Consider the following 14648-nt stretch of genomic DNA (forward strand, 5'->3'; position numbering starts at 1 on the left):
GTGACCTCTGTACATAGATTGGGGAAGGGAGCAGGCCCATAGCGTGTAGCCGGCAGAGTCAGGAATGGAACCCAGCTCTCTCCTCTAAGCTCCTTTTAACCTACATTAGCAGCAATGCGCTGCTGCCCGCCACCCTCAGCGAGAGCACTGTTGATACCACTCCCTCAGCCTCAGGCTTAGCAATACCCCCTTTTCTCTTCTCCTGGCACCCTTCCCCACCCGACCCCCAGCCTCAGCCCCAGCTGTGTGAAATCCCTTCTGCCCATCTTTACAACAGAGCCCGGTGGGCGTGAGCCAGGCAGGTACAAATAGGTGATGGTGCCACTAATTTGATCAGTGGAAATGAAACGATCATCTCAGGATTCAGTCAGTGCTGTTCGGGGCAGGGGAAGACAGCAGGTTGGCCGGATGGTGAATCCTCCAGCATCCTCCTCCTGGGCCCTGTTGAAATTCGCCTGTTTTAACTTGTCTGTATGCCTCATTAGGGAGATGTACTGGAAAACACAAGGCAGATCCAAGCAGCTTTCTTCACAGGAAAAGCTTTCATCACATAATAGTCTGAGGCTTGTTTGATGCCTGGTTTGAAACGCAGCTGAATAAAAACAGAGAAGGAGTTTGAATACTAATAGGCAGCTGGAATGACAAGAGACTTTTTCTTCACTCTCCTGCTGTAGAAAATACCACAGAAATTTTGTGTGTGGGGCCGGGGGGCAAGGGGGTTGATTCACAGTTAATCTTAAAACTACGGCTTCCACTGTAAATGAAAATAAGCACTCATATTCCAGCCTTGTTGCCATGGAGAGAGCTGTTTAATTAACCACAACCTTCATGCCACAAAAGTATCCAGGAAAATATTACAGAATTCTCTATGAGATGCTTCAGTTCTGTCATTATTTTCTTGGTTTTTGCGTAGTACCAGAATTTGCTAGAAGTCCTTCAAGTGCTTAGTACAATCTAGTGCAACACAGTTTTGCTGTACATGCAAACTGAGCTGGGATGCTGCTGCGAGAAACATGGTTTAGGAGCCTGGGTTAAACAGAAAAAGGATTACATTTAGACTAAATACATAAGACCAGTTTCCCTGGTAGGGTCTCTACAGATGGGGCATTCCAAGAGAGAGAGAACCTGTCCCTCTAAGCCCCCTTTATGTTGCACCAGGACAATGCAGAATTGGACTTGTAATCTCTTTATTTGAAAGTATGCATGTGGCATAAATTTGTTTGGCCTCAGTTAAATTACCTGTGCCCAGTGGAATCCATTCAACTAATCTTATGGACTGTGGCTTAAGGACAGAGTGCTGGGGATCCCAGCTCCTTGAAGCAACCTCCCTTGGCCTTGCCTGCACATCAAGGTAGGATGTACATCTCTGGCAGTGCCCAAGATTTTACTCAAACACCAGCTCTTCATCCTGAGCACAGCAGCAGAGAGACTCTAGCCTAGCGATTGCATGGAGGGGTCTGGGGCTGCCAACAACACTGAGGTGGGGGACCTGGCACAAGCACAGGAAATACAGCTGTCAGAAAAACTCCAGCATGTTCACCCATCCCTGCCCTGCAGCTCCCCTTTTTGAAGAGGAGAAGTGCTGTTTGTGTTTCAGACAGTGCTGATCCTGTTGGCCAGCCTCTACCTGCCAGTGTCTGTCAGACACTGCAATAAAGAGTAACCCCAGGGCATGAACAGCCCGCCACAGGGACCCCACCCACAGAAACCTCTCCTCCCCTAGTGGTGCAATGCCTTGCTAACCCAGCTGCTCTCCTTCACACCAGCGGCCCCAAGGCTCTGCTTTATAATGGGTGTCGGAGTGCTCTCCTTCATAATAAATAAGAGTTTGGCAGATCGTCAAACATTTGCTCAATCCCAACCTTGAAGCTGAATCCAAACACAATCTAAGCAAAGCCTTCACCTCATCAGCCCCAAGGAAACACATCAGGATGAGGAGCCACGTTCCACTCTGTGCTGCAGCCCCTCACACCATGTCTGGTCACAGCCCGACAGGAGGGCTAGCAGGCTGGTCAGCGGTTAGGACACTAGCCTGGGGTTTGGGGTTCCTGGGCTCAGTTGTTCCCCATTCTGCTGGCTGCTGCAGACTCCCTGTGTGATCTTGGGCCAGTAACAATGTCGCTGTACCTGAGCTCCTTATGTGGGCTGTAGCACTGTCCTGCTACATGAAGATAGCTACATTAAAGATTGTGAGGTGCTCAGACACTATGATGATGGAGGCCATATAGATACCTACGACAGATGAAGCTTTTAAAGGAAAACTCCGCTTGACCCTAATCATTATTGCATCCTGCCATTACAGGGGGACTTTCAACTGACGATCTGATTTAGGAAGGTACCAAAAGATCTAGCCTTTCTGAAGGCTTGCGGTTACAGCCCTGGCCCTCTGCTGCTCAGGCCCTGGACTCTTGGGACCTGTCCTAGTCTGAGGGCCATAAGCCAGGTAAGATGTGCTGTAGCAAAGGCACCCAGTCGGATGGGATAGAGAGGGTCATGGGTAACGCAGCAAGGGGCTGAATTTATGGCACCCTCTGGCCAGAGAGCTCTGTGTTTGCCACAGAATCAAAAGCCACTGGCTTGGAGACGACAAACAGCTCAACGATGATTATCCCCATGGGTGATCAAGTCTCAAGGCTGTTAAGTTGCTTGCTCAGGGTCACATGGAAAGTCAGTATTATAGCCAGGAATAGAACCCAGTTTTCCTGGCTCCCATCCCCTCTTATAACCTGTACACACACTTGTGAGCATGGGAGCATTGCTACTAAGCAGAACAGAAGTCAAGTCTCGCTCTCAGACTGTGGGGACTTCCTATGCCACTCAGGCCATTGTGCTTTTTAACAGTGATGGAACACTGCAGTGCTGCATAATTCTGATGGCTCGAACCTGGAGCGCTCGGGAACATACAGCTACGGAGAGCTACCAGGCAGGTCATACCAGGAGCTGGCACAACTGGTACTGACAAGGCACACCTACAACAGGTACCAATATAAAGGGCTGTGTGCAGTCACTGTGAGCTCCCGGGCACAATGGCAAAATGTAACCTGCCTGGTTGGCTGTGCTCTGCCTCCGCCACAGGGAGCAATGAGGTCAGGTCTTCTCTGACATTGGTTAGGAGTAACTCCACTGAAGCCACCGGTGTGAAAGAGAAGAGCAATGGGCCCAGAAAGCCAAGCTGGCTCACTTCTAACTGGGCTTAAACCTGAAGATTCAGCCATGGTGGTGAGTTAGGATTGCCTCCCTTGGTAAGCAGGAATGAGAAGAGCCCATGTTGTGTGGGTTTGACCTTTCAGTGCCGTGGGATGGAACACCAAGCAACTCAATAGGATTAAATCAGCCATACCATGCTCAGGGGCATCAAAACCCAGTGCTGGTGCCACCAAAAAAAAAAAAAAAAAAAAATCCCTAGTACAGTGAGATTCTACAGGCAAGGTTTTATCAGCCAGATCCTGATCTCAGTTACTCTGGTGTAAATTTGGAGCAACTCCACTGAAATCTGCTTAAGGCAATAGAGTCAATAGACATAAGTGGGTTTATTGGAGATTTACCCCAGTGTACCTGAGAGCAGCCTTTGACCCAGAATCCTAAGGAGAAAACTAGGCTAGCTGGCAGACGAGATGGGAGATACAGTATAAAACAGGATCCCTAGTGGGAGAAACTTGAGGTATTGCAGATGAAGAAGGGCCAGCTGGCAGCTCAGCATTTTCAGATCATCTTGACCTTGTCTGGAGGGACTCACTTCTCAGCCTCAGGAGGGGGAGACGGGCCGGGGGCGGGACGAGGACTTTTCCCTTGGTGCTTCCCTAATTTAGAACCTCATTTCCATTCTTGTGCTCTCTTGAGAGGCTGAGGATTCCTTCACTGTTTTTACAGTTTGTGCTGCTTTCTCTCCCCCTCTGTTTGCCTTTTCCTCTCACCAGTGACATGAAACTGAATTAAATCTTGTTGGGGGAGAGGGAGGAGACAAAGAGTCTCCTGGGCTTTGTGGTTTCATTAAGTTTTCCAGAGACATAGACATGATTCAAAATGCCCCTTGAGGTAATGTCAGACTGAGTGGCTCAAGGGGGTTTGTCCTACAGGCCAGGAATGGGTGGCTGCAGAATTAGTAACACTCTTCATTATTTCACTCAGTGGGGTTCTCAGTTCTTTTGGTTCAGGCTCTGATCCGATACTGCCGACAGCCCCTGCTGAGGGAGTGAGATGCTGGAGTTGGTAGCATTGATTTTTCGGAGATCATGCTGCCAGTACCCTCCAGGTACAGGAGAGAGGTGCTGAAATTGTAGTGTTTGTGTTGTCTGTAGCCTAGGGCAAGCTGCTGAGACAATAGGTCAGCAGGTCTAGTGCTACTGCCAGTGAGCCAAGAAGATGGTGAGTCTATGACATTGGCATCACTGAGATGGATTCTGCAGCTGTCCCAGGCTGAGCCAGCTCTGTGATGGACTTGTACATTTGTGCAATGGTCTGTTACCTGCACACTGTAGGGCACCCACCTTTACACAGTTCCTAGGGCTCAAGGCATAACCCGGTTGATTTCCTGGGGTGAAAGGCACCTACCTGTACCCAGCTCCCTAGGGCTCAGGGTATAATCTGGTTAATTTAAGTACCCACCCATACTCAGTTCTTAGGCTCCGGGAGTATTCTTCTGCAGGTTTGCGAGGCCCTTTACCAGTGAAAGAGCCTTACACAGTAATATCCTTAACCTCTATTTATTAACAGTTACCAAAAAAGAAATCACACGCTAAGCATATAATGCTCACCACTCCCAATAAGGCAGAGAAACGTTTCCTGATGGCCAGTTAGGATCAGGTCATCTGGAGACTCCAGCTTCGGCACAGTGTGGCTGATAGGGTGTTGAGGTCAAGCAGCTCTGATCCTGGGGCTGTCCCTTGAAGTAGGTTCCAAAGAACTTCCTTTTGAACCCCAGTTTATATAGTGAAACTTGAGTCCTGCTTAGCTGTACCTTAACCAATCATTTTAGCAAAGTCTTACAAAATAATTCTTTGATCAATCCTAACAATTCTTTACCCAGTCATACCCCACCACCTTAGTTGATTTACACCTTGCAAAATTAGCTATGTAACAGACAGAAACAATAAAAAACCAGACAGAAACCAGACAGATAAACAATAGAGAAGTAGGGACCATAAAGGTAAAAAAACAAAGAAGTAGATCTTTCACACCCATAACTGTTGATAAGCGATTCCTTGCCAGATAGAATGCTATCAAAGGAAGTTTTCTTTAAACATTTTAAGAGATTCCTTGCTTATCTGGTGATGGTGGGTACTATTAGGAGGGGTGCCTTCTTAACTGCTCCATATCACATTGTTTTGATATAATTTAGATGGAATGTAAGGATGTGGTTTTCTGCCTCTTGGCTCATGGCTGCTGCTGTCCTAATGTGGCTGCAGGCCTCAGACCTTACAGGTCAGAGAATTCAATGCCTTGCTGGTGCTGCTTATCCTAGTACTGGTTAGCTTCTCTCACCTTGCTCTTGTGGTGACCATCATCTTGGCTGACACACCTGGGAGTGAAGTCAGGGGCTCCAGCATTCAGAGCAGCTAGAGCTAGACAGCCCAACTCTGTAGCTGGGGGCTGAAACAGACTCAAATTGTCTGCAGATCAGCACAGAATAGGACACGCAATTCACACTGACCGGTGTTACACTCTCATGCGTGTATGTTAATGTCGTGTTTGATGTGCCGCCATTCTGTCTCGTTGAAAGCATGCATCTCCTTCCAGTGAGGTTGGCATGGAGACAGCATGAAGACTGCATATACAGTATAGGAGGAGGAAGCTTGCATGGTAAGATTCCCCTCTTCCTGGCCTCATTCACTAGCTCAGGGACACTGGGGGGGATGGGGGGAGGAGAACACTCTTGAGAACTGTCCTAGTTTGAGGACCGTAAACCATGGACAATGTGCAGTAACCAAGGCCCCAGGTAAATGGGGTGGTGGGCTAAGTGGGATAACGCAGAGAGAGCTGAATTTATGGCACCCTCTGGCTCCTTTAGAGATTGCTGCATTTGACAGAGAACTAAAAGCAACTGACTTGGAAGGGGAAGGATGAAAGGCTAAGAGAAAAGAAAGGATTATCTTTCTCTTTTTTTTTAAAGCAGCGGAGGAAAAGGAGAAACCATAGCAACAGTGGGGGTCCTTTGGACTTAACACTCCACAGACAAGGCCTTGATGTTAACATTCTGCCTGCACTCAGTTTGGACAATCCTCAGTAAATCTTGTTAAGAGACCCAGTTCCCCCCCTCTCCCCCCAGCTCCACACACCCACACACCCCTTCTGTTCCCTGACCTGCCGTTAGAAAAGTGATTTCCAGAAGATGGAATCAGTCACAGCCCTGTGTTCCCATCTTCTCTGTGCAAAGGAAGAGGTGGTGGTGAAGGGGGGCTGAGGGTGGGAGGGCGATCCTGTTAACAAACCTTGGCTAAACAGGCTGCCTCAGGCCTTCCACACAGAGTCTGTCCCCCCGCATTGATATTGAAATAAGGTGCAATCCATCATGCTACCAATAGGCCCCTTTTACAGAGGCTGAAAAGAGCCACTATCAACGGGAGGGAGAAAAACTTGTCAAGGGGAAGGCCAGACTAAAGCGTGGCAGGTGTGTTATGGAGAGGGAGCCTGTTGGAATGAGAGGGTGATTCATTGCCCTTGTCAGGGGAACAGCTTCATGCTCTTGCCAGGAAGGGCTCTATCAGCAGCAGCAGAGCCCTGTATGCAGCTCTATGGTGGGGGCCAGGTTCCCCTTGGTATGGGGAAGGAACAGGAGAATGATCAGATGCAGAGGAATTGGGAGACAGCTGGCTCTGTACAGGCCCAGGGAGAGTGCTGGCATGTGGGATGGAAAATTGCCTTTCTTTGTTCATATTTATGGGAATCCCCTTTCTGTAGGTGTCTAAGTAATTTGGAGAGTGAGATTGGGGAATTCTTGTACATTTGAAAGGGAGGCACCAACCTGTATGGCGATGGGGATAAACATCTACTGAGCAGGGCTTGATAGAGACCACCAAACTCCTTTCACTTGGGACCAGAGCCCAGGCCTCAAGAGGCAGCATTGTATGTTCACCCACTGCACCTCCAGGAGCCACATAAGAGTGAGACCTTGGATTACTGGACATTAGCAAATGCTACTGTGCAATCCCATCACCAAATTAACTGGTTCTAATCCCCACCCTAAAACCCATTTTAATCCATGTTGCTGCAGTTCGCTTAGGACCACTTGATTGCCTTATGTGTCCAAGCTCCATAGTGGGATTAGGCTGGTACCCAGTGCTGGCACAGCAGTCAGGGAGGTGCTGTACTTGACCTTTAGTGATACACTCACCCTGTGCTGGTGGCTGGGCATGAAGAAGTTGAAGATCACATAGCACTTTTTGAAAAGCGTTGGAGACCCTATGAAATAAATGACTTGGGCAATGCCATAGACAGTGGTAGAATTAGAACTCAGGAGCTGATGATGCTAAACTCTGGGCTTGAACTGCTAAAGCACTGTGTAGGGTCTAAAATACCTAGTATATCTTACAGGTTTCAGAGGAACAGCCGTGTTAGTCTGTATTCGCAAAAAGAAAAGGAGTACTTGTGGCACCTTAGAGACTAACCAATTTATTTGAGCATGAGCTTTCGTGAGCTACAGCTCACTTCATCAGATGTTTACCGTGGAAACTGCAGCAGACTTTATATACACACAGAAATCATGAAACAATACCTCCTCCCACCCCACTGTCCTGCTGGTAATAGCTTATCTAAAGTGATCAACAGGTGGGCCATTTCCAGCACAAATCCAGGTTTTCTCAGGTTTTGAGAAAACCTGGATTTGTGCTGGAAATGGCCCACCTGTTGATCACTTTAGATAAGCTATTACCAGCAGGACAGTGGGGTGGGAGGAGGTATTGTTTCATGATTTCTGTGTGTATATAAAGTCTGCTGCAGTTTCCACGGTAAACATCTGATGAAGTGAGCTGTAGCTCACGAAAGCTCATGCTCAAATAAATTGGTTAGTCTCTAAGGTGCCACAAGTACTCCTTTTCTTTTTTAGTATATCTTAGAGTCCATTCCCACAATAAAGGCGGGCTTTATCAGATAATAAATTGTCTCTACAAAATAGATCCTAACATCCAATGCTATGTACAGCATGGGCCATTGCTAACCACACAAAGGCTACTGCATTGCAATATGCAGTCACGGCACTCCCAGTGGCTAACTACCTGAAACTAGGTGCAATGGGAAACCTTGAGTCCTAGCAAACTAGAGATAGGCCTGAACCAAAGCACCCAGATGGGAAAACCAACACAGTCTGGGGGAGCAGGGCAGTCTCTGACTCCAGATCCAGAGCTGAAATTCCTAGCAAGCCCTTTGCCTACAATGGGCTGAACTCAAGCCCAGGACTCAAACACTCTTGAACTTTGGGGTATTCAAGACCCAGGTCTCAGTTTTGTAGGTCTGGCCCATCTCTGTCAAAAAATAATAGATTTTGTTCTACGCCACTACTAACCTGGTGGGATGGCTCTGTTAGAAGAAACCTGAGGGCCAGGTCCTGATCTGAGTAACACTGGGGTCACTCCAGAGTAACTCCATTGCAGCCACCATAGGTACTTCAGACTCACACTGGGTTTGTCCCCAAGTCTCTATATTCAGTGAGCACTATATTCAGTTCTACCCACCTGGATGCCATAATGAGCCACCCTGAGAATGCAAAATGACTATCGAGATCCAATTATATCCAATCCACAAGCAGCTGCTGTTTATTTACTTGGCTGCTTCCTACCTATGAAAGACAGAGCAAGGGGAGACGTGCTTCTCATATCCGTTGAAGGTGCAGCTCCCGAGGAGCTGTGGTGCACTGGCAGGACCATTGTTCTGAAGCTAACAGAATTGACTGTGACACTGGATATTTCCTCCTCTAAGCTGTAAACATTGTCAGGCCCTAGCTGCAGCAGGTTTGGCCTTTCCCACAGCAGACAATGCTGATATGTGGGCTAGGGCCCTGGGGAAGCCCACATCTGCCTGCAGAGGAGGGCGGCCAGCTAGTGTGTCCTGTGGGGGAGGGGGATGGAGGAAGGAAAGCAGCAGGCCTGCAGAACCACACTAGCCCAGGGGAGGCTGAGGGAGGGGGAATTTATTTGTTTATTTATTTTAAAGAAAACCATATAAACCTTATCATTAATTAAGCAACAAACTGAGACACTGAGCTCCTCTGTCTTGCAGCTATGAGAGCATTTCGGTTCCAATGGAAAAATCACTCCCCTTCGCACAGTCTTCGTCATGCTGGTGCCATGTTCCAAATTCAGCCTAGGTCTCTCCATGCAGCAGGCAAGGATTGCAAAACACCCTCCAGAACCTCCCTGTTCAAAAGGGGCACTATGCTACGCTCTTCTTCCACACGAGATTGTGTTGTAGTCCAGGGATCACTCCCAGCAGCTCCCTCCACTCCCATCCCTAATCCTGGCCCACTGTCGAAGGGAGGCCCCGGAGGGGTGGGGGAAGGGACTGGAGAGCAAACCTTCCCTGCACTCACTCTGTAGCGGTGGCTCCTATCCCGCTCTGGGGGTTGTGACCTGGCGCAAAAGGTCAGAGCACCACTCAGGTTTGGCCAGGCACCCCTCCGTCATGATGGAGGGGCAGCTGGGCCAAATTTGAGAGAGTGCCATTGCAACCTGGCACATGGAGTTGCAGCCCCATTCAGGTTTGGCTCCCTGGGTTCAATGATATCTCTGGGCAATGATATGACTGACCCATGAACCCATGCCAATGCCTCCCCTGCTCCAGAATGTGTCCCATTTTCCTTCTTCCTCAAAACTGCAGTTTCTTCAGCCAGTGCCCAGGATCTATGTGAAATCTACTCCTAGAGCAAAGTCCATGGGCCAGATCCCCAGCTTGCACAAATGGATGTCGCTCTATTGACTTCAGTGGTGTTGTCTTGAGTTGTGCTAGCAGAGGATCTAGCTGCCCGTACAGCATATACCCAAGTGCCTCCCACCCTTTGTCTGTCTTGTCTATTTAAATTGTGAGCTCTTTGGGATAGGGCCTGTGCATGCAGATCACAATGGGACTCTAAGCCCTGCTATCACACTAACTCTAAACCTAATGATACCGAGTCAACTGAGGGATGTAACAAGCCAGGGGAGCCTATGGAAGGAATCGCCAGTTACCACATCTTGCCGGAATTAGGGCATTTATATTAGGACTAGAGCTGTGCAGATAATTGCTTTTTCATTTCCCCAGCTAAACAGAACAACCATACACAATTCACCTGGAGTGGATCCGAAACAAAATAGTTGACCTTTTTTTTGCAAACTGAAAAATGTTGAAAAAAAATGTAGTTTTGGGGCCAACAAACCATTTTGTTCACCCCAAAACAAAATGTTTCATTTTCTTTTTACCTTTTTTTAATCCTGTTAAACAACTTTAATGAAACAGAAGCAAATTTCAAAAGGCAGAGTCATTTCGACTCGAAAAATCAAAATGTTTCGTTTCAAAACGCTGACACAAATGTTTCGGTTTTTTGGGACTATTTTCCCCTCCGACTGAAACCATCTGGTGAATTCAACACAAAGTCTCAAAGAGTTTCGGTTGCCTCTAATTTGTATTCTTCAGCGAAAAAAGCTTCCATTTGAAAAACTTCACCCAGCTCTAATTAGGACATAGGAGCTGTCATAGTAGACCAAACAGTGAGTCCATCAGGTCTAGTACATTCCTGCCTTAGCATCTTTCAGAGGAAGGAAAATAACTCCATAATGCCTCTGTGCCATTCTGAACATTGAAGGGGCTGGAAAATTCAGATGAAACCCTGAACCATGAGATTTGATAGCCCTTATTTAGCATGAATAATGAAAAATTCTTATTACCTATATTATCCATTCCCTTTTAAGACACTGTGCAATGTTTAGTTCTGTGACCTCCTCCTTATCGTTACATATCACAGAGCAACTCTACGTTCCTACAAGTGCTTTACCTAGCACTGGAGGGTTTCACAGCAGGACCACGGGTTCATTCTTGTTCCCCACACGTCCATTTTATTGGAATATTTGACAAATGCCTTTTGATTATCTGCCTATGGACGCTACATCCTCCTTTATGGTTGAGATGTAGTTTGGTGGGTGGGAGAGGGAAAGAGAGATGGGGGGAGAAGGTAGATGCCATATCGCAGTTTTGTGACAGCAATTCCCTATATACTGGTGTCCTTTGGAACATATCAACAGCACGCTCAGGAGAAAGAGGGCATTTCCAGTCCATTCCCATACACAGCCATGTGCAGCCTCCTTTAATCCCTGCTGTGTGTGTGTGGCAGAGGTTGGAGGAGAAGGAGGTCACAGATGGGGTGTCCGTAGCTACCATGAACCTGTGAAGCCCATTTCCTTGCTGAACTTCACAGAATGTTCCCAGGCCAGGGAAAGTCTGGCTGTGGAACAGAGGCTCCCTGCCCTGGGAATAAGCTGCATGATCTAGACATAGAAGTATGAACGCCTCTGTACTGAGTCCTGCCAATGGAGCAGGCCTAGAGAAAATGAGCCGATTCTACTGTGTTAGACAAATAAACACAGATCTCTGCGTTCACTGGGTTTCGAAGGCAGTGACCGATGGCAGTTTACCAGGTCACCGGGCCCCTGCAGCTACCATCTGCTACTGCAACCTGGGGGTCCCCGGAGAGAGCAGCAGAGGAATGCGAGCCGGAATGATGCGTATCTGATCCATCCGCTTGAGGGGAGAGGAGCTTGCCCTTGTGGCCTCAGCAAGTCAACGTACAGGCGCAGCGCGGGAGCCTCTCAGGGAAACCCTTGTAGCACGGACAAGAGGGCAAGGAGAGTGCTAGCCCCTAGTGGCAGGGGGAGAGCACGGAGTCTGTGATGGGAGGGAAATGGGACAAGGCAGAAGGGAAAGATGAAGAGAGAAGGAAGAGCGGAATGGTAACAGGAGAGAGAGAGAGAGAGAGAGAGAAAGAGAGAAGGGGAAAGGGGGAAGGAGAAGAGAAGCCACTCGATGTGTCTGGAAAGCCAGCGCTGTCCTGAGGCTTTCAGAGGCAGTGTGAAAATGGACTGCACAGTGGAGCGATTTCTCTTCCTCTCTGTGGTATATTGCGGACTGTGTGGGAATTGCAAGCTGTCACTTTAACAATGTGTGTGTGTAATGTGTGTATGGGGTGGGGAGGTCCTGATGCTGCTTGCAGGCTAGGAGACTCCGTAGGGAAGTGTGTGATCAGTTTGTCTGCAGAGAGCCAGCAGAGAGCAAGGTGGGGTGAATTGTACTTCTTTGCTTTATGGAGCAGCCTGCTTTGTCTCTCTGGGGTTTTAGTTACTGTGTGTTATCATATTGGAGGCTAAGAATAAAAGTAGCATTATGTTGCAGTGCCAAAAGAGTATTTTATATTTGTATCTAACTTTTCTGTGAGTATGCAGAGAACATAAAATTCTCCAGCTCCCCATCTTGCTGTTCTCCCTACACTGTTTCACACCCTTCAGGAGAAGAGGAATCTGTCCATTGGTTTCCTTTCTCCTTCCAGAGCAAGTTCATCTTTGCCTGGCCAATATCCTTGCTGGCCAAAATTGTCTCATTGTTTCTTGATAGTTCCCCATCTCTAAGTCTCTTGTCTTAGACTTAGATTTTAAGCTCTTTGAGGCAGAAACCGTCTTTTTGTTCTGTGTTTGTACAGCACCTCGCACAATGGGGCTTGAGCCATGACTAGGGCTGCTAGACGCTACGATATAACAATAATAATAAAAAACATAAAGGACGTAATATGCTTAACTCTTTGTCCCACCCACATGTCTTAACACCATAGATAGTGCATATTGGTACCTACTTGGATTGATAAAATGGAGTACAAAGGAGTTAGGCAAATGTACTGTCCACCAGTAGAGTTCCACAAGGAGGGTCACGCAGTGAATTCGATGGACAGAGATTGGGTGAAGCTATCAATACAGGTGCACAAATTCAATTTTTCCCAAAGCTGTATGGGCCTTTCCAGCCAAAAAAATAAAGTGCCAGGTGAAGAGAGAGGAGGACAGATGGTCTTGTCGTTAAGATGCTGGCCTGGGACTGAGGAGATCTGCCTTCAATTCCTAGCTTTGATGGTGCAACCATGGTGTCATAAGGCATGCTCCTACCTCAGACCATGACACAACAGATGTGCCTGCCTCAGTTTCCCCTTTCTTCCACCCATGAAAGGAACATAGATTCTCAGTGTCCAATACAAAGCCCACCTCTGGGCATTCTTTACTGATATACATCAGTGCAGTCACTCCCTCAAAGCCTTGCAGTAAAACCATTCTCTAGCTCCCACAACAAGCATATGCAAATACAGCAGCATTTTCCATTCCTTTTTCCCGGGACATCACCTCCAAGTCACCCACCCGGAGTCAATAGCAGCATTTTGTTTCCTGTTCCTTTGGTCCCTGATCCAGGACCCCACTCTCCAGGCCCCTCTGCCAGACAGAGCGTGACCAGTCTCCTTGCAGCCCTTCACTCAGGTCTGTATGGCTCCTCCTCCAGCAGTATTCTGGACCTCCCTGCCTGTGAGTCCTACCCCTGCTCAGGGGATCCACTCTCCTTCAGTAGCCCTTTTGCTTCAAGGCTCAGCTACTCTCGATATAGCTGGATTTTCCCTTTTCCAAGGGGCCACTACCTGAGCCTTCTGCACATGTGGAATCCCCTGCTTTGCTCAGTTCTCACGAACACCTTCATTACAGCTCCCATCCAAACTCAGCTCTTTCTACTGGGTTTCCTGGAGCTCTCTCCAGTCCTAAGCAACTCCTGCCAGCACTTCCTTGCTGCTTCCTAGCTCTTGGACTCTCAGGCAGCCTTCAGCTGCACCTGACTCTCCCGCTTTCCTTCCCTCTAGGGCCCAAGTCTTATGTCTCTTCAGTCTTATGGGGCATGAGGTGGTCACCGACCTGCTGCCCTCTTGAAGGGCCAGCGCTGCACTGTGACAATGGGCAAGTCATTTAATTGCTCTGTGCATAGGTTCCCCATCTGTAAAGTGGGAATAATAATAATACTTTTGTGCGCGGTGGAGGTGTTTTAAAGATAAATCCACCAAGACTTGGGACGGACTCCGGTGTTAGTTATGTGAGCCACATAAGCACCTAGAGTAGAGAAATGAAATGCCCTATAACTGATTTCAGAGTAGCAGCCGTGTTAGTCTGTATCCGCAAAAAGAACAGGAGGACTTGTGGCACCTTAGAGACTAATAAATCTGTTAGTCTCTAAGGTGCCACAAGTACTCCTATAACTGAGTAAATTATAGTGAGGGATTCCCAGTCTTGGGACTAGAAAGACTCTTACGAGGACCCAGGGTCAAAATGACCCAGAGCAAAACAGTAGCTAGCATATTTTGGACTGTGCAGAGGGTTGAGGTTTCGATGAACTGACACAAACAATTGTTTATCTCCAGAAGAAGTTCTGACAAGGCAAACGCACATGGAGCCATAAATTACCGGAGGAAAATCCCACTGTGTAGGAAGTGGTGCATAAAACACAACAGCAACTCACCGTTCAAGGAAAGTCACTCTGGAGTTTTTTTCCCTTTCGACATACAGTGTCGCTGCAAGAATGCCTCACACCTGATTTTAATGAGAGACAATCACATCCTCTCAGCCCTGACAGTGGCAGAGGGGACCCACAGAAATAACTGGCTCAGTCACACAGTG

The 14648-nt window shown here is 47.9% G+C and overlaps 1 long non-coding RNA gene across 2 annotated transcripts in view; it reads right to left on the minus strand.

The window, feature by feature from the left end:
- Positions 1 to 262: 262 nt before the first annotated feature.
- LOC140918181 (uncharacterized) overlaps positions 263 to 14648 on the minus strand; it is a 62892-nt gene continuing 48506 nt past the window's right edge. For both annotated transcript variants that reach the window (XR_012161102.1, XR_012161101.1), the window contains exons 2-3: positions 4755 to 4957; positions 263 to 1026 (exon numbers count right to left, since the gene is read on the minus strand). This is a non-coding gene — a long non-coding RNA (uncharacterized lncRNA). The remainder of the gene's footprint in view (positions 1027 to 4754; positions 4958 to 14648) is intronic.

This window comes from Lepidochelys kempii, chromosome 10 (genome assembly GCF_965140265.1).
Source record: "Lepidochelys kempii isolate rLepKem1 chromosome 10, rLepKem1.hap2, whole genome shotgun sequence".
Taxonomy (NCBI): Eukaryota; Metazoa; Chordata; order Testudines; family Cheloniidae; genus Lepidochelys; species Lepidochelys kempii.